Consider the following 21,194-nt stretch of genomic DNA (forward strand, 5'->3'; position numbering starts at 1 on the left):
AGAATAGTATTTATAGTTTTTTTAACACACTCCAGATTTTCATTCTGTAAATCCATACTTTCTGGGCTTTTAGCCAAGATGTAGAAACATGCTGATAATTCTGGTGACAATTTTTGTATCACCTAGGTCATTACGATAGTTACAAATTGAGTATTTGGGTTGTATGAAATTTATCATTCCATTTAACAAAAAGAAAAACAGAAGCCTGATTTTTTTTTTCGTTATATTTTCATTTCAACAGCTTCAGTTCCTTAGGAACATGAAGACTGGCCATTATGTGATTAAAGCAATGGCCCCAGTGGTCAATCTTAAATTATTATGGGAGGGTGAAAAACAAAGATTGTAGGGAATCATTTGACTTTTTTCTTTTTAATGTTTATTTTTGAGAGAGAGAGAGACAGAGACAGAGAGAGGGAGGGAGGGAGGGAGGGAGGATCCGAAGCAGGCTCCAAGCTGTCAGAACAGAGCCCCGTGAGGTGCTCAAACCCAGTGAACTGTGAGATCATGACCCGAGCCAAAGTTGGATGCTCAACAGACTGAGCAACCCAGGCACCCCATCATTCAACTTTTAAATAAATGTAAAATTCCTAACGGACACTGTTTATTGATGTAACAAGCAAGCATGTGAATATGTTCACAGTTTTGTCCCCAAGTATTCTTGAATAAATTGGATTTCTCAGTTCCTCTCCATTCCTTTCCTTCATGTCCTGACAAAGGAAGAGCTGGTGTAAGGCAGGAGTGAGGGGTGACAGACATACATTGGCAGTTTCCAGCAGACTGCCCTTCACAGAATGGAACAGCCCTCTGTGGGCAGGAGCTTCTATGGCTCCGTCTGGCCTGATTTCAAGGCATAACGGAGCTTCTGTGGGTACTTAAGCAAAATGGGGTGAGAACCTTATGAATAAACAGAGATTAGTATGTATCCTGAGGAAATCCTAGCGCCTGGAGATACAGTGTCTCACATTTTCAAGCAGTAGGACATCCAAGTGACTGCGGACCTGCTTGAGGTAATTTGGCGATAGGACAGCTGAAGCGTGACCACGAGACTGGATTATGAATCTGCGGCACAAATAAGAAAATGCCATTTGGAAACTACTGTCGGTTCACTGAGGGGAACATATCCTGAGGAAATGATAGCGGATGTTCAGGTTTACAAAGATGTTCCTTATGGCATGGCCATCGCTAATGAAGAATAGAAAGCAAGGTAAATATTCAGTTGTGGTATGCATGTTCAGGAAACCACTTTCAGAACACGGTAACATGACACCTATCAACCCAACATGCAAGAACTTTCAACACACACTGTAGACAAAAAATAAATAAATAAAAATAAAACACCCAAAAACCAAAACAACCTGCAGGCAATAAAACCATTTATCAGCTACAGTATGAGTCAATGTCCCAACTAGGAACAAGTGGCACACTCAAATTTGCATAACTCTCAGATGGTTCAAGAAAGGAACCGTTTGCCGCGATGTAGGTGGAGTAGTCACAAAACCCATGGGTTCCAGTGGGGATGTCTCCCCCACCCTAGCATGGAGGAGACCAGTGAAACAGCCATTCCTAGAAGCTAGCAGAAGGGGCTTGGAAGCATGCATTGTCAGGCACTAAGGGCTGTGGCCAAGGTTGCTTGAGGCAACCACAAAAGGAGGGAGCCAGGGAAACAAAAACCCGATTGCACCGTCCGCTCCCCTTCTCTTCTTCTTCCAGGCTTTCTCTCATCCTGAACCAAAAGACGCCGGAAAGCAAAGGAGGCCCTTGTGCCTCTGGGGACACAGACAGCAGGACGGCCAAGCATAAGGCTTAAAAAGGGGGTTAGGGCTCTACTGTCACAGGTGCAATGTTTTATGTGTAGATAAACGCCTAAGAAAGTCTAGTAGAACACACTAGAATGTCAGTGGTAGTTATGTCAAGGGGTGGTGCAACCAAATTACGGTCACTTTTTTCTTCTTCACATCCACTGTAACTCAGTAGATACAATTAGTATTGCTTCTACAATGCAAATCTTAGTGTGTTAAGAAAACTATCCCCAGGTCCACTTTATTCTATAATTCGATTTTTAACATGGATACTTATTCTCAATATGAAGGTTTTATACTGGTTCTGTTTGTTTAAATGAAGAAAATTAATCCTTGGGAATTCTGAAGACAGAAAGGTGGCTTACGAGCTCCCCTGAATCATTCTCCGGAGTTGAGGGAGAAAAGCTTGTATTTACTTCAAGGTGAATGTACAAAGGCAATGACAGTATGTAGGAAAAGGAATAAATATGGAATTTTATTCTACATAGAAAGAAACGCATTGGAAAGAAAAACATCTTTTGTGTGTGTGTGTGCTTTAAATATTTACCTGGAACACTGATGTAACTTAGGCCTCATAAATATGCTAATGACCAAAGTGCCAGTGAAAACTTGTCAAAAGTTGGAAGGTACAAAGAAGCACAGAGTTGATTCAGAAATGAAAGGAAAGTACTATGGCTCAGGAGGACTTCATGCAACGTTTTTTTCAGACACTTTCACGATTATTGAAACCGACTGGAAGTAATGATCAAGAAATAAAAGGGAGATGTACCTTTAAATACGGACAGGAAACCTACAGTATATGATGTGGGGTTTAAAGAATGTGTGCAAGAGGGCACTCTAGATGTCAAGAGAAAAATCTGTATTTTTCAGTCTTCTGGGAAAAATTGCATGATGACAAATTTATTCAGAAAGGTTAATTTTATTTATTTATTAAGATATTTTCACGTTTTTTAAAATATTTTTTTACTCTTGAGAGACAGACAGAACACAAATGGGGGGAGGGACAGAGACACACACACACACACAGAATCCAAAGCAGGCTCCACACTCTGAGCTGTCAGCACAGAGCCTGATGACAGGCTCGAACGCACGAACAGCAAGATCATGACCTGAGCCGAAGTCAGTCGTTTAACTGACTGAGCCACCCAGGCACCCCAGAAAGGTTGATTTGTGATGTGAGTGCTTCCTATACAGTTAAAATCCTCTTAAGAGACACTCCCATCCAACTGTTAACCTATAATCCCAGATAAACTCACTGCATAGACGTCTAACTTGAGAATGATCCTAGTCTCAAGATTGTTTAAACTCTACACATTTGTCAAAATAGACATCTGCCATTTAAACAAACAGAAACAAACTTTTTTTTTTTTTTTTTAAGGGCAAAACATCCTTTTGACTGACTGGAGAAAAACTGTTTTATGATAGACATGATTAGCAGGCCTTGATCAAGAAGGGTAAAGCAAGTCATTGGACCTTCACACTCATGTGCAAGCAAGGATGGAAAAGAAGCAAGGTATTTTCTCGAAGCACATGGACCTCATACTCTCTTTTGATTGAGTGAAAAATAAAACCAACGTATAACTTTGAGATAAAATCAACAAATACGAAATATTCTGAATGCTGTATTATTAAAGCACTTGGAACAACCTTTAAAGGTCAATTAAAATTTTCTCAAGGGAATCCATGGCCTTTGTTTTTCCTTACCAGATTAGTTAGCCGGGCCCAGTGAAATTAAGCATGCAGTGCCTTTCACTATATTGTCAAGAAATTTAGTGATGTCATAAATACATTCCATTATTCAAGCAAATGGTATTTAAAAATGGGTATCTCATTTATCACCAGTAAATTCTTTTCTTTCTCGCTTTTTGCTATAAAAACATTAAAAACATTCCAGCTCCCTGTCAACACTGAGTTTATCCTGGCAAGTAGCCTGGTGAGAGCCTGGCTTTCTGAAGAGCTGAGTCACATCACCATGTGCGGTATGTTTTGTTTGTTTTTCCTCTTATTTTCCTATGTAGGGATAAATCCATAGGAGGATTATATAAAGTCCTTTCACGTGATTAAGTATCTGCATGTGTGGACTGGACTGGGCATCAGAAGTCCCGTTGTGAACCCATCTTGGCTTTTCCGACTTTTGCCAAATCACTTCTTGATCAGTCCTGATCAGAAATACAAAACGTACCAAGTCCTCCCGACCATAACAGAATCATTTGGCCAAGGCGTGTGAAAATTTGTGACAAGTGAAACATGATTACAAATGTAAATTATTCTCAAAGTTTTGAAAGAAACAGATAAAATATAATGGGTTAGAAACCAGCACAGAGAAGATTTAGAACGGAGAGAGGAAAATCGGTTGAGATATTTCGGAAGAGGCCTGGATATCAGTCATATCTGCTTAAAGGTGTTTGTTGTTGTTGTTGTTTTACAGGCAGGGAGAAAGATGAAGGAGAGTAAAAGAATATGAATGAGAAGTCCTGTATACATGTGTAAGATTTATAGTAAGTGTGGACAGGAAGCAACCCCACTTTCTTTTTTCTTTTATTTTATAGGGCTGCCTGAGCAAGACTATTGGCCTCAAATTATTCCTCATGCCAAAGAGATCATATCCCCTTACATTTACGTTAAAGCCATTACAGAAATTCATTAAAATGTAAGTATTACCCAGGAAGGCTATTGAACCATTTTCAGCTATTTCACTATCCAATTACCCCAACAGTGTTTTAAGAGAAACCACTGCAAAAAAGCGATTTTTCCTAAATAAAGAATAAAAGAATAGGGCTCCAGTTCCAAGCTTCAGTAGATAAAGAAGAGGAAGTGCCTGGAGAGCAAACAGTCTAAGTAGGGACACTGAAGGAAAGACAAGAAGGGAGTATTTAAGATGTATTAGGAGCCACTGAAATCAGAGTTGTGTTACCTGCACCCACAGGGAAATCCCCCGGGTGGGTGCATGGATACCACAGAGCGACCACCTCTACCCAGAGCTAAACAAGACACTATGCCTTCATTTCCAACATGTCAATATCTTACCAGGTAAGTACACCCAAGGGAAAGTTTACAGTCACGAAAGAAAAAGGACCAAGAACACCATAACATCATCGTTGTATCAGAGAGAACAATAAGGAGTTTGTCTGAGGCTGTGTGTACCTAGTAAGAGATTTACTCTTAGAAGAAAGCCGATAACTAAACACTTTCAGAATCTTTACATCAGTCTTGCAACATGGGTATTTTTATTTTTTAAGTTTATTTACTTTGAGAAAGGAAGAGAGAGCGAGCAAGCGAGTGAGCGTGTGCAATCAGGGGAAGGACGGAGAGAGAGACAGTGGGAGGGAGAGAGACAGTGGGAGGGAGAGAGACAGTGGGGGGGAGAGAGAGAGAGAGAGAGAGAGAGAGGGAGGAGAGAGAGAAAGAGTGAGTGAGAGAGTGAGAAAGTGAGAGAGTGAGAGAGAGAGAGAGAGAGAGAGAGAGGGAGGGAGGAGAGAGAGAGAGGGAGAGAGAGAGAGAGAGAGGGAGAGAGAGAGAGAAAGAGTGAGAGAGAGAGAGAGAAAGAGTGAGAGAGTGAGAGAATGAGAGAGTGAGAGAGAGAGAGGGGGGGGGGAGGGAGAGAGAGACAGAGAGAGAGAATGAATACCAATATCATGCTGTTGGTGCAGAGTTAGACACAGGCCTTGATCTCAAGAACTATGAGATCATGACCTGAGCAGAAATCAAGAGTCAGAAGCTTAACCAACTGAACCACCCAGGTGCCCCCAACATAGGTATTTTTTTTTAAATTTTTTTTCGACGTTTATTTATTTTTGAGACAGAGAGAGACAGAGCATGAATGGGGGAGGGGCAGAGAGAGAGGGAGACACAATCGGAAACAGGCTCCAGGCTCTGAGCCATCAGCCCAGAGCCTGATGCGGGGCTCGAACTCACGGACTGCGAGATCGTGACCTGAGCTGAAGTCGGACGCTCCACCGACTGAGCCACCCAGGTGCCCCCCCAACGTAGGTATTTTTATATACAGTTTGAAACATGATGAAAATGTCCCAGAGAGGTTAAGGAGCTTGCCTAAGAGATCACATAGCTAGTGAGAGCTGAAGCGAGGTTTATAAAAGTGAATTTTAATTGACCCCAAATCTGTGTTCTTTTCACCAGAGCCTTTGTATGGAGAAAAGGGAAAAGCTGGGAAATATCTGAATATTTTGCACAGAAGTGATCCAGAGTAGTAATGTAGTCTGAACACGGACTGTGACAGCTGTATAACTTAGATATACATGGAAGATTAAACTTACACACAGAACTTTGTTGTAATTTTATGATAGCTAATGTCCCCAGTGGCATGGAAGAATTGTGGATTACTGAAAATACTTCGTGATCACTTCTTACGGCGCTCCTGCCATAATATTCCAAAGCTTTTAAAAGTAATAGTATTTTTTGTCTCTTCAAAATGCATGTCTTTGTTAACTCAACAAAATGACACGATGGTTAGCATGTTGTATACCAGACTAATTTTATCATCTGATCGTAGAAATTGAGGCAACTATTAGGCAAAGAAAACCGTTATCATTTGTGAATTTACTCATCTTAACAACAGAATTACACACAGAGCCACTCTGTTACTATAATCCACAGCAAAGTTCAAATGCCTCGAGGGCAATTTGTTTCTCTCGAAAGCAAGTACGCAGGTATGAAAAGAAAAAAGTGATGGTTATACACCAACAAATATCACTAAGTGAGACCTAGAGCCAAGACGAGTAATCAAGATCGATGACGGCTATGGGACCTGTTGGAGGGCATCTTCTGAAGAACTAGACCATGACTTTTTACACCAATGCAGACCCGATGCCAGGTACACAGTAAATAATAAATCCATTATGTTTTAAGTGCCTGACTGAATACTTGGAGAAAGGCGAGTTAAGAAACAAACCCGTTCAATAGTCATTTCCTACTACGTAATACAGATGTACTATACTTAAGTATTTAGTTTATTACTAAATGGGTTCTTCAAAATCTAAATGTGAGGTTGAGTCAGCAGTAACATTTAACTCCTGGTTAAACCTAATAAATCACTAGACTTTGAAATGTGTATGTATTCAAGTAAAAACTACATATCATATCATTGGCAAATATGTTTTTACAGCAAAAAGTTTTTTATCCTACCTTGCAACATTTTGTCAGTTAAACATTTTTAAACTTCAAAATGACGAAGCTATTCTCAGATTTAAACCAACCAAGTAACAGAGACTGATAACCAAAAAAAACCGCAGCCCCATCCCAGGTGGCTGGTAATTTCCTTGAAAATGGTTGAAAACAGTCTGGAACTCAAACAAATGTGGTCAAACTGAACTGTATTCTTTGTATTTTACTTCAACAAGTATTTCTTTTAAAATCACCAGGTTAATTAATTATTCTTACAAAATAGAAAAATGTGCCAGTTGGTCTTTTCTTCGTAAAGTCTGCATCATGAACAATAATCCGGAGCTTAAGATAATTAATACTATATATCCTTGCCTTTGAACATCACAGCTGTCAGCCACGGGGCTTTAAAATTAATAGGCCCTTCAAAGCTATAAATAGGAAACCATGATAATTTTATATAATATTTCTTAAAAGGCACTTACCTTTTGGAAGAAAACACTTCTGGCAGCAAATTACCTGTTAAAATAAAACATACAATTTATTGGTATCCAGTAAATAATACGAAGGATGATACACTGTTATTATAGTCAGCACAATTATACAGCAACTTTAAAAACTTTTCTTGATTTCATTAAGTTTTTTTTTTTCTTTTCTTTTTTTTTTTTTTTAAGTACAAATTAAAATCATCTCCTTGGTCGTAATAATTAAATGCTTCTCTGTTAAATGCATGTTCGCTGAAATCACAAAAGCTAATGAGTTTCATGTCTGAGAGCAAAAAGCAGAAATTACAGGGCACATTATCCAGGTCATGGGTGTAGATCCCAGCATCTTCCCCTCCCGACTATAATGAGAAGCATGTGAATTAATGTCTGTACAGAAGTTTTAAGGTCTAGGTGTCATTGAGGATTTCATCTCCACTAAATTCAAAATAACTTCTACCTGGTGGTATTTTATTTTTTATCAAATCTTCAAGTGTTACATTAGTTATTTGAGTCTCTTATGTACTTCTCACTGAACTACATTCAAGTCTAAGAGATTTTTTATTTATGATACCCTCATAAATATCATGGAGGTAAAATATAGTCATGGTTCATGTAATATGCAGAAAAGAAACAAACTGGCTGGAATCAATATAATATGTTATCCTAATCAGAGGCAAAGGAGGGATATGCTGGTAGCGGAAGAAACTCTTGATGGTTATTTCGTTCCCACAGGATTCAAACTTGTTTTTTCAGAAGCGAAAATCTAAAAGATGGGAAAACTTTTCCTGGGAGTTTGGCTTGTTTCATTATATAATACTATACACGTGTTATCACCACCACCCCCTCCACCAACTGTGTGTATATGTCACAAAGGCAGACATGCAGATGCCTCAAATTACAGGAAAAAAAAGAAAAAAATTAACTGAGTTTTATTTAAAACAACCAAGTAACAAAGACTGATAACCAAAAAAACCGCAGCCCCATCCCAGGTGGCTGGTAATTTCCTTGAAAATGGTTGAAAACAGTCTGGAACTCAAAACAAATGTGGTCAAACTGAACTGTGTTCTTTGTATTTTACTTCAACGAGTTTTTCTTACAACCAGGAAAATGTAAAGGCTTGAAAAACTGATAAACATTTAGAGACTCATTTGTAAACAGAGGTAGCTCTTGTTGTAAATTCATCTGAGTTCACTTGAGTGTTAAATTGTCTGAACAGCAAAACCACTTCTGACTGTAGTCCAAGACTGATTCTGTGATCAGATTCAGAAACAGGGAGGGTTTCTCAGGGTTGCTCAGAGATGGACAGAGTAGGCCTGGTAATGCTGCTGGCTCCCCAAGGTAGGCTGCTGCCCTGTGAGGGCTGTGCACTGTGGGCTCCATGCTTCCTTGTGCTGCTGTGGGAGCCCGATGCCAGCATGGGGCCAAATCCCCACTCTGAAGGAGCCCTCCCGGCAATTAAGGGAAAATCGGATTTAGAGTAAATGAAACAATTAACAGAAATATTTACTTGTCCACAGACATGATTTCCAGATACCTCTTTGCTTTGACAAAAATAAACGCATTCAGGACAAAAAAATATTACCAAGTTGAGTTCCGTGAATTCTTAAAAATAAACAGTTTGCCTCTCCCACTAACCACCACCATAGCTCAGTTTACACAATCCCGCACGATGCTATCATTTTAGTGAGCCAAAGGGCCTCCACCATTCTGCTGCTGTTCATGCAAGTTACCCTAACCCTAATCAATTATCTATATATGTATCACGGTATTCTCCCAAAAAAAATAATAAAAGCAGATATAATCAAAATTCAGTCCTTCTTAAATATTGCAGTATGTTTTGTTGTTAGTACTCACAGAGCAAATTTGAAAACCCTTGACATGGCTTCCAAGATTTGTTCTGAATCCTGCTGAACCCCTGGGTCTAATCTCTCACAACAGACTCCTGTATCCTAATACTAAAGGGCAATGGCCCTTTGCATACACCCCCACCCCCACCCCACTCCACAAATTAGCTTCTCTCTTTTTGGTCTCAGGGTCAGGACCTTGGCAAATGCGAAAGCAGATGAAGCCCTTCCATGTAACTCTTGACCTAACTTATAGATCTCAAACACTCCTTCTTCAAAGTCTTCCCACAAATCCTAAACTGGGTCTCTTTTACAATCTAGTGATTGTGGTTTGCTCAGTGTTCCCTTTTTAAATACTGTAGAGAGAAGTGTTGAGCTCTGCTTAGTTCCCCTATGGAGAAACATAACATTTATCATCTAACCGGAGAGTTTTGAACTGAAAGAAGGCACTAAGCTGACTAGATGCCAGTACAGAACATGTGATCCAGGACGGGTCTGAACACCCTTGGGCATATGGTCAACCCCCCATGGAGGAAAAGTCAGCATTTATACAGAGGGTAGCAAGGTTAAGGCTCCTCACGTTTAACCGAGGGGACAAAATGCAAACAGTTGATGAGCTTTCAAAGCTGAGGGTGACTCATATAACATGTTACACCAAGTAAAATGTGAAATAGCCTCACTGTTGTTTTACTCTACTAAACTATAGAGAAAATCTTTAAACATCTAAAAATCAACACAGTATCCAATGAACATCCAAGGTTATCAACAGCTGGCACACAGCCCAATTACAGCCACCAATTAAACGCTATCTGGGCTAATTTCTAGGCAAGCCAGGAACTGCCACTTTTCAGTCTCTTGATGAACTCCTCTCTGCCACCAACATATTCAACACTCGTCGGCTTATTTCCAACCAAGGACTGCCACAGCTGACACGGACTCCTTCACTCCAGCATACTGATTACGGACTGGAGAGGAGGAGAGTAAAAGAAATGAACTTTCAGCGCTTCCAAGACCTCCCCACCCTCTTCGTAACCAGATCCACAAAACATCCTCTTTGAGAAGATTTCAGCGTGAAGTCCAAGCACAGTTTTAGTGGAAGAACAGTAGGATTCCCTTCAGATAATCAGCTTTCAACTTTCCAAAGAGATGGGTAAATAAAGAAATGACTACATAAGAATCTGGGTCCTTCAAATAGGCCACCTTTCTTTTTCTATGTTTAGTACTCTGGTTGAGTGTGTGTGTGTGTGTGTGTGTGTGTGTGTGTGTGCACGCGCATCAGGGAGACGGGGCAGAGAGATGTTCTTGAAACACTGGGTTAGCAAGGTCATTTATTTTCCCTTCTTTGGAGGTTGAAGTGAAAGTGTGAATCTTCAAGTCTGAATGGGATTTAATCAGACAGTGGCAAACCGATAGATAAAGGCCAGAGACACGGGAAACCTGACAGCCTAGAGTATTACTAAGTAGATCACTTTGGCCTAATTAGAGGGAGCCTTCGGAAGAAGACCGGAAATAGTGCTGAAGGGCCCAGATCTTTAGGCAGTGTTAAGATAAGTCTACTTTTTAAATTGAAGGATATAAAGGATTTTAAAAAGGAATGTATAGAACATATTTTTGGTTTTGATAACCAGGCTAGCGATATGAACGATGCTTACAGTGGGATGAAACACATCTGTGAAGAGACTGCGGCAGTAATTTAAAATTGAAGTGGCGACAGGCTCAACTGGGACAAAGTCAATAGGGGAGAAAAGAAAGGAGATTTCCCAGGTGTTTAAGAGAGAGAATTCATAGACGGTTCTGACTATCTGAGAACAAAGGGTGACTCGTGTTTAGCTTGAGTGACTAAAGCACCAATAACCAAATTACTGATTATTTAGAAAAAAAGAATGAAAGAAGATGACAATGAGTTTCAGATTGTTAAAGTTTCAGACTTTTGAAGCTTAGCAAAAAATTCAGCAGGCATCTCAGCCCCTAGATACACATTACTCTAATTTTATAACTAAGGAAATAAAAACTAAGATATTTGAAAACTCAAGGTCATACAGCTGCTGTGTGGTCCAAGAAGGATTTTATTTTAACTTCCTTGACAGCAAATTCCATTCCCATTATAGAATTAGCTCTTTGGCTTTGTAAACTCATGCCTAATTACCACAGTTTCTTCATCTATGATGCAATGATGGCATCTAATTTGATTAGCTGAAATAATGTAAAATTAAGATTTAGTATAAAAAAAAATCTCTCCAGTGAACATTTTAGTTGTCTTGGTGCATATACTTTTGAATACTAATTATTGACCAGCAACTACTGTGACAAAAATATTATGCATGTGTGTATGTGTATATATAACCTTATATATGTATATATCTATATATATAACCATATACTGCATAAATACACACATATATACATGCACGTGTGTGTGTGTGTGTGTGTGTGTGTGTGTGCAGCTCTGCCCCACCATTCTACATTGATTCCATTTAATTAGGAACTCAAAAACCATGTCCATATCCATGTTGGTGAAAACAGTGGATATGGTACATGAAAAGAGACCAGATGGCTCTTAACGTTAAACCAGCTACCTAGCAAGACATTTACTCTAAATTTTTTATTTGTTTCAGGCTGGCTTCTCATATTCTTTTCATGTAGATTCTCATTTGTGCATTTCATGGTTGTTATGTGAATCTGTTGCTACCGAATAGGCTGAATCTTAAGCCTTTTGTAAAAATTAGTATGGTTCTTTGTGGTTATAAATAACAAATGTATTATTTTAGATAGGACAACTAAAGGGTTTTTTGTTACCTTTCTATTCTTAAACTTTGTTCATGTTGATTTATTTGGATTGTTAATCATCACCAAACTTAAAAGATTATCTAAAATAAGAGCATGTCATGTCTTGTCTATTTTGCTGTTTGCTAGAAATGGACCATTATGCTGCCAAGATATATTGTGAGAACAATTTATTTTCCTGGTTTTCACCCTTCCCCACTCTACTATGGAGAGCTGTGTTAGTGTTTTCATCTAAAGTCTTGAATTTTCAAAGAGGATTAAAAAACAAGAATTGGTCATGCATACAATAAAGCAAAAATATTTATCATTGAAGTCAGTGAAGGATTGAGACAGGTTTAATTGTGCAGCGTATACAGCAAAAAATCCACTTGTAGAATTTTAAAAAGTTGCATTTAGACAGAAAGAATTTTATTACTTTAAAGGTACAAAGCCTTTTAAACAGTCAATTTACATAGTATTTATCCAGAGTGAATGGACAGAGATTAAGGATGTTGCCTTTGGCTTCACACTGCCTAAGTTCAAAGGGGACCTCAATACTTATTGCAGTTTGAACTTGAGCAAGTTACTTAACTCTCTGTGGCATTATGTCCTTAAATGCAAAAGGAGGAAAATAATAATCAGCATCTCATGGGAACATTTTGAGGATTAAGTGAGTTCGTATATAATAAAGTGTTTAGAATATAGCTTGAACACGTAATTAGTGATCAATAGATGTTAGCTTTCATAATGTGTTGAGTCAATCTATTTTTCTACTCTTTAGAATAATTACCAAATGATATAAGATCGAGCTTTGCTAAATATGAAATGACATAACGCCTCTATTATCCTACATCCAGAACACAATCAGACAGTAAGAAACAATGTAAGTAGCGAAAGCTCATTGTGAATACTCTGCAGAAAATCTGAACTACATTGGTCTTACAGAAAAACCTCAGCCTTTTATTTTGGCTGATACTGTACCATAAATGATGCAAAGATAAACAAGAATCTTCACCTGAAAACTACTTGTAATCTAGTTGGAATGTAAACAGGAATAAATGCAGTATAAGTTAATATTGGATTATTTCTAAAAGACCATTACAAGGTAGGGGGTGGGGAATCATTTTTTGTCAGAAAAGCGAATTCTGGAAAGAACTGCCCATGGTGTATCATCTCATGTGGAACCACCATACCATTTGGCAATCTTTTTAATTTTAGAATTAGGATCTCTTGCTTCTCTGCTAAGCTGTATTAGTCTTATTAACAGCTAATGTGTCATCTCTAATTATCGGTATTGCTCAAAGATCACTATGAATGTAACCACTATTTTTTGAGTAACAACTTAAATGAAACACAGGAAGGTGCCATCATCAAAACTTTGAGTGCCCTGAGAAGCCACCATTAAAAACACAGAATAGCCAACATGATCTTGAAGAAAAAGAACAAAGCTAAAAGTATCATGCTCCCTGACTTCAAACTATATTACAAAGCTATGAAAAATAGAGCAGTATGGTATTGGCATAAGCACACACACCCATGTGCGCGCACACACACACACACACAATCAATGAAACAGAATGGAGAGCCCAGAAATAAACCCACACATATGGTCAATTTATAGCAAAGAGTCAAGAATATACACTGAGGAAGAGTCTCTTCAATAACCAGTGGTGGGAAAACTGGACAGCCACATGCAAAAGAATGAAACTGGACCACTGTCTTATTCCACACACAAAATTCAACTCAAAATGGACTGAAGTCGTGAATTTAACACCTGAAACTATTAAACTCCTACAAGGAAACACAGGTGGTAAGCTCTCTGACATTGATCTTAAAAGTTGACTTTTTGGATTGAACAACAAAAGCAAAAAACACCCATGTGGGACTATATCAAACTTCTGCAAAGGAAGCCATCAACAAAATGAAACAACAACCTACCAAATGGGAGCCAATAATTGAAAATCACAATCTGACAATGGGTTAATATCTTACATATATATGTATACATATTTAGTTGTAAAACCATAAAACTTGATAGCAAAAAAAAAAAAAAAAAAAACCCTGAGTAACACATGGACAGAAATCTGAATGAGCATTTTTTTTTTATAGAAGACATATAAAAACCAACAGGTACATCAAAAGGTAGTCAACAGCGCTAATCATCAGAAAAAAATATAAATCCAAACCACAATGAGGTATTATCACCTCCCACAAATTAAAATGGATTATTACCAAAAGACCAAAAGTAACCATCATTGGCAAAGATGTGGAAAAAAGGGAATCCTTGTGCACTGCTGGCGGGAATGTAAATTGGTACAGATGCTATGAAAAACACCACAGCAGTTCCTCAAAAAATTAAAACTAGAACTACCATATGATCCAGGAGTTCCACTTTTGGGTATTTATCCAAAGAAAAATGTCAACGCTAACTTGAAAAGCTATCTGCACCATGTTCACTGCTGATTTACAACAGCCAAAATACGGAAGAAAGCCAAGTGCCCACTGATGGATGAACGGATAAAATGTATATTAACTACCATGGAATATTATCCATCCATTACAAATCAACTCTTGCCATTTGTGGTAACATGGACTGACCTTCAACACAAAACACTAAGTGTAGTCAAACAGAAAAACAGATACTATATGATCTCACTTATACGTGGAATCAGAAAGACAAAACCAAAAAACAGACAATAACTGAGCTCATGGGTACAGAGAATGGTTTGGTGGTCGCCAGAAGGGGGAAGGGGGTAGATGGAAAAATAGGTGAAGGAGTTAAAGAGCTTGTACACTCGGGGCTGTAAAGTAAGCCATGGGATGTAATATACAACATGGTGACTATAGTTAATACTGCGTTATATATTTTAAATTTGCTAAGAATAGATTTTACAAGTTTTCATCTCAAGAAAAATAATCTGTCCCTATGTATGGTGATGGATGCTAAACAGCCTCATTGGGGTAATCATTCTGCAATACATACAATTATCTCATCATTATATTGTAAACTAAAAGCTAATATGTTATATGTCAGTTACATCTAAATCTAAAAAGCTCCCAAAAAAGAACAAAGCAGCCTTAAGTACTGCACAAGAAAACAGGGTGACATACAGTGCTAGTGTGTGAGAGACACCGTTTTATTTTGCAGAGACATGGAAGACAGGGTACTTGATCTAAGAAAGGAATGAAACGATACGCAGCCACCAGTCTGGGAGGGTCCAGCAGCGTAAGTACTAAGAAAGTGGAAACACAAAGAAGGACAGCCTAAAGGAAGATTAAAATATTGCACCCTGAGAAGAAAAAAACCTTTCCTAGTGAGGAGGCTGGTGGATGAGGTCTAAGAAATGGGCAGGTGTAAGGTATAAGAAATGAGTTTGGACCTAAGGGCCACTTCCAAAGTACAAAGTGGGAGCACTGAGGTTCAGGAAAAAGAATTACATGATCCATTGTGTTTTTAAAATAATTCTTCAGCTGTTTGGTGAATTGATAGCATGGGTCCAGAGAAGAAGCCAGGAGAGCAGTTAAAATGCTATTCAAGTAGACCAAACCAGAGAGGATGAAGGGTTGGGCATCGTGGCTACCATGGCCAGAAATGGAGGATGTTAGAGTCAAGTTACAGGTAGAGCTCAAAGGATTTGCTGACGGAATGGAAGGGAGATTGAAGGAAAAAACAGGAATTAAATACCATTCCTAGGTTTCAGGCAGCAAAATAAATTATGCTGCCTTTTATGAAGAAGAGACTAAAAGAGGAAAAACCATAATTGGGAAAGTAGATAAAGGTTTTTATTTTAGCTAAATCAAGGGTGAGGAACACACTGACGTTTAAGAGTAATGGTGCAAACATAGTTCTAGAAAATGTGTATGGGCTACAGGGTTTTCAACCCCAACATTATTCACCTGTAGGCTGGTTATGTTTTTACAGGTGCTGTCCTCTGCATGTAAGCACTGCAGAATGGTCACAGCATCTCTTGCCTTCATCTACTGGATGGCCCTATCTCCCCCACCCAACTGTTACAAACAAAAATGTCTCCACGCACTGCATAATAGCACGGAGTGGGAAATGGGTAAGTGCAAAATTGCGCTGGGTTAACGATCACAGGGCAGAAAGTCTATATTTAGCTGTGAAAACAACGACTGATTTCCATACTGGGACCTGGGTGATCTCACCACGGAAAAGGAAAACAAGAGTATAGGGTTCACCCCAGCAGACTCCAAATTTAGAAGCTGAGAAGATCCAGCAAAGATAATGATTAGGAAGGAATTAAACCCGATGTGTATGGTAGATTAGAATCCCATAGAAAATGTCACCAGCACGAGAGAGTAAGCATATGTGGCTCTTATGAATGAGCTCGATTAGGTCAACAAGGACAGAAATATAATCACTTCTAGATCTGTGTCTAAAGAAGAGAGTCACAAGTCAGCTTCAGTCTAAAAATTTGTATCAGCTTGAAATTTCTTAGCAGGACATTTTGCTTGGACAAAGTCTGACCACTGACAAAAGTTGATTATCAGCCCCCCCTCAATATAATTAGGTGTGTTTGAGGCTTGCAACTTAAGGGGCCAGAGGCAGGTAAGGTTGGCTGAGAAAAATTCCTCCCATGAACTGGCATAAAGGGTAAAGGTACCTCCACGGTACCCTGAGCTCCTACCTGCATTCCACCCTCACCAAACTGTAGTGTATTACAAACATGTCCAATGTCTGGGCCGCTGTTCATCAAAGGCAGATGGAAGAAAAGGGTAGTGTTCCTGAGAACAAAGTTATTATGAGGGTAGGAGCAGTCTGGGCTCCTCTCTACTCTAAGGACAAAAAGATCAGTAGTGGAAGCTTGTATTAGAACTTTTCTTATCTGCCTCTCTCATCCTATAAGCATTTGGGGAGGAGGTGCTATTTGTGTGTGAATCAAATGAGTTTCCAAAAAAGCTCTAGTGTCAAGGTTTGGGAAGGGGTTCAGGGAGACTTGCCTCACTTCCCAAGACCACAGAGACCTACACTTAGGCACAGCATGAGGCTACTGGGAACAGAAAGCCTTGTGGGACTGTCACGAGGTGGGTTGGTGGCATCTTCAACTTGCCCAGTAGCAATGGCAGCAAGTTCAGAGATCCAAGCCCACCAAAGGTAGTGCTGATTCCAGTTTTAAGCTCCATTGTGAGTAATGTAGCTGTGACACTTGACCTAATAGCACACAAGTTAGGAGACAGATCTGTACATGATGTGTTTCAAGGTGGACAGGTGATAAGAAATTACAAAGGTTGCGACAGTCAGTCACAAAAGACCTTTTAAATTTGTAAATTTACATATTTTTCCTGTAGAGCTAAATGTGCTAGGTCAAGGAACATATAGACATCATTTTAATTGCTATCGACAGATATTTAACAAAAATAACCTATGATCCCACTAGTGAAATGTGTCCACTTCCCTAAATTTTCACCAGCTCTAGATGTGAATGTTCCTTTAATTCTGACTACCTGATGGGCTAAAAAAAAAAATGCCCTCTCACTATTGTTTTAATTTGCATCTCATGTTCACTATTGAAAGCAAACTTTTCATATAGATAATTTGTATTTCCTTTTTCCAGAAATTGCCTATACATGGTATTTGGGTTTGTTTGTGTGTTTTCTGACTCTTGGTCTATTTCATACTCATTTGTAGAAACTCTTTATATTAGGGACATCAATCTTTGTCTTCTTTCTTAAGATCTTATCATCGAATGTGGGTGTATTTCTGCAAAACAGTTCACATGTCCCTATAAATCATGGATGCACATCTGCTACTTCCTTCTACAAGACTGGAAACACAGGCACTTCCCTTGTGAAAATATGGGAGCGCAATCCCTGAAAAAGACTGGAATTCCTCTGACTAATACAGGTTGGGGGTAGGTCTCCATTACTAAGAGATTATTATGATGATTCATTTTTTTTAACATTTATATATTTTTGAGACACACACACACACACACACACACACACACACACACTCTGTCTCTCTCTCGCACACAGAGTATGAGTGGAGGAGGGGCGGGGAGAGAGGGAGACACAGAATCCAAAGGAGGATCCAGGCTCTGAGCTGTCTGCACAGAGCCTGATACGGGGCTCAACTCACGAAACCGTGAGATCATGACCTAAGCTGAAGTCAGTCGCTTAAGTGACTGAGCCACCCAGGTGCCCCTATGATGATTCATTTTTGAAGAACTGGGCTGGAAATAAATTAGCTAGTCACTTCAAGACAAAGATCTAGCTCGTTGTTCCTCTGTTTTGAAAGTCACTTGAATATTTCTGAACTATTATAATGAGTTTCCTCACTCAAGGTAGACTTCCCAAACAAAATGTGTTCTGTGCGGGACTGTGTTAACTCTGGGGGTGGTCTGTGGCCAACTATATTTGGCAATGACTTTGTATAAAATGTCGATTTCACACAGTTAAAAGCTATTGTTCATTATGAAACTAGGTAAAATTTCAACATGCAGAATTTACACAACTGTTGGACTACATACAGCCCTTTGAGATTTCTTCTCCAAACTATACTACCAGAGTCCATATTCATAAAATGCAATTTGTCTAAATGCTGACTTAAGGAAATAGCTCCACACTCCCTTGTAAATTGATGGCGTTTCTGGGATATTTGCCTTAGTGCTGCCACCTGTCACCACAAATCATTCAGATACTAGTGCAAACCTTGTCTAAAATTACCAGTGGAAATTTTTGCGAAGATTCATAAATTCAACACGAGGTTTGAGATGATTTGGAAGAACTTAAATGTTGTTAGAAGTTATAGAGGGGATTTGTGTATAGGAGTGTGTGTGCTCGTTTGTTAGATTATAAAAGGACCCTCTAAAGAATACATAAAGTCTTATCTATTAAAAGATGAGGACTTAATTTGTTGATAAGCCTTTCCTGAATTGAGCTAAAACAGAATCCTCTGTCTTAAAATATTTTAGTATTTTTGCATAGAGTTATGCCAGAGTACTATATTAAATGAAAGTAAAATCTTTTATTTTAACAAACTTGCTATAATCTTTCAGGATCTACCCAGAATTCTTGTTACAAAATATAGTTTTAAAATAACTGTGATGTTTGCTCACTTAAATGCACAGGTATGAGAAAATGAGATAAAATTATAAGGGACTATTATGATTCAGAGAATTATCATAAATCACCTGTATTGGCATGACTTGTTCACTGTGCATTTAATTAGCAGGTATTATTGATAAAATATAAGTAAATCATGGCTAATTATTCACTTCTGGGTTCCTCAGCTTGTCATTTTACCTGTAGCTTCCAGTAATTACTGGTTCTTTCACTCCTGAGTACATAGAAACATTTCTAAAAAGCAGGAGTATGCATTGCCTATTAAAGTTATTGCCAGCATCTCAGAAACTGAAGTAAATGCTTTCACAAATAGCACTTCCAATGAATAATGCTGAAATCAGACTTTTTTTTTTTTTTTTCATTGAAAGCGCCTCAAGTAGTTGGCTCCTTTCCCATCGGCTACTTCGTAACTGTGAATATGACAACATGACGGTGATTCACAGATGCCAAAATATGACGAGCAGAGCAAATCTGTGTTCCAGATATGATAAGGTGAGAAAAGCGGAACTCTCGTCCGCAGGTGATTTCCATGAAGGCACCTACGTACTGCGGGGCTCACTATCTATACCATGCAGCCGCCAACTCTAATAACCTGAGCAGGAGGGAAACACATCTGAAAATGCAAATGGATGAAAAAAGAAAGCTGGGTTGCATAGTAACATCTTAAGCAGATTTGAGAGATGTATGTTTGGAAAGCCGAAGCCTCAGCCTTGGAAAATGTTTTTTTGTTGTATTCAACACATACTGGGCTAGAACTGAGAAAATACATCAAAATTACGAATACTTTAAAAAATTCCTCCTCCAATCCACCAACCTCATAAACAATGCAATATTAAGTAACAGCTTGTTGCTTGGTTTTATCACAATGTTTAGAAACTTCTTTTAAATGTACATATGCTCCATAGTTTAGGGGCATAGTAACATCACTGGAACTAAAAAAAAAAAAACAAACAGTGAACTTGCAGCTCAGAAAGATCAGCTATAGGTTCATATAAACCACTTCTCTAGTCTTGCACTGCAACATTTGGGAATAATAGAATCAAAGTTTACAAGCCTGTTTTTACTGTTTGTACACAGACACTTATGTATATTCCATTCGTTCCTTCTGATTTCTGCCAACTGATTGGCAACTTAACTCACGTAAGCTCATTTATGGTCAGAATTTATCCTTAAAATCAACCATTTTCCTGTCAAACCTAGAATAGGCTTTTATTAAACACAACATAATATAGATCTTAGAGTATTCTTACCAGATTGATGAGAAAATAAAAGGCATTTTAATGTCAGATTGGCAGTCTAAATATATTGTTCAAAACCAAATTTATAAGTAAGAGAAAAAGGCAATGTTCCCTTTATTTCCTAACTTACTGACATTATTTGGTGTATCTAAACGGTGTAAACAACAGTGCTTTTTGGAAAATTATACAAGGAAAAAAAGGAATTTTAGCATAGTTACTTTCCTAATTGGTTTTTAAGAATTGTCCCATGTCATTTTTTATAGCAAACGATACATATATTGAGAAGTTAGAGATGGTAAGCTGAGAGAAGGAATTTTGTTTACCATTTTATTCTCAGCATTTAACACAGTGCCAAATACACAGGACATGTATGTGTCAAATACACAGGACATGCTTAATCAGTATTTGTGGAATGGATTAATGAATAATTGAAGTCAATTAAAAAAATGAGGTTTAATCAAAACATTTCACAAAATATCCAAGCCTAGAAATTAATATAAAATATACATCAAATGCCTAACTGCGTAAATTGACTTTAGAATGGCTATTTTTGGCAGCAAATTGCTTAAAATATTGCTACATCTTTTTTTTTTTTTTTCCATTTTTAGGGTGGCATGCTGAGAAAAAAAAAAAACAACAAAAAAAAGACACACTTAGAAACTATACTTTCCAGAGCAGTTTCAAAAATATTTTGAGTTTTAACATACAATGCCACTTATTCACAGCAATTCTATAAAAATAGACTTGTTCACTTGCCCAACCGCATCCCTTCTGAGCCACCATGGCATCCCGAGCTGAGCCAAGATCCCTATGATCCCCACAGTAAAATGTTCGCCTCAGCATTCACCCACACGCACTTTG

At 38.4% G+C, this 21,194-nt stretch overlaps 1 long non-coding RNA gene across 5 annotated transcripts in view; it reads right to left on the reverse strand.

The window, feature by feature from the left end:
• Nucleotides 1–21,194, reverse strand: part of LOC132691500 (uncharacterized) — a 1,565,096-nt gene that overhangs the window by 1,155,439 nt on the left and 388,463 nt on the right. For all 5 annotated transcript variants that reach the window (XR_013554851.2, XR_013554850.2, XR_013554852.2 and 2 more), the window contains one exon: nucleotides 7,403–7,436. This is a non-coding gene — a long non-coding RNA (uncharacterized LOC132691500). The remainder of the gene's footprint in view (nucleotides 1–7,402; nucleotides 7,437–21,194) is intronic.

Source organism: Panthera onca, chromosome B1 (assembly GCF_046562875.1).
Source record: "Panthera onca isolate mPanOnc1 chromosome B1, mPanOnc1 haplotype 2, whole genome shotgun sequence".
Taxonomy (NCBI): domain Eukaryota; kingdom Metazoa; phylum Chordata; class Mammalia; order Carnivora; family Felidae; genus Panthera; species Panthera onca.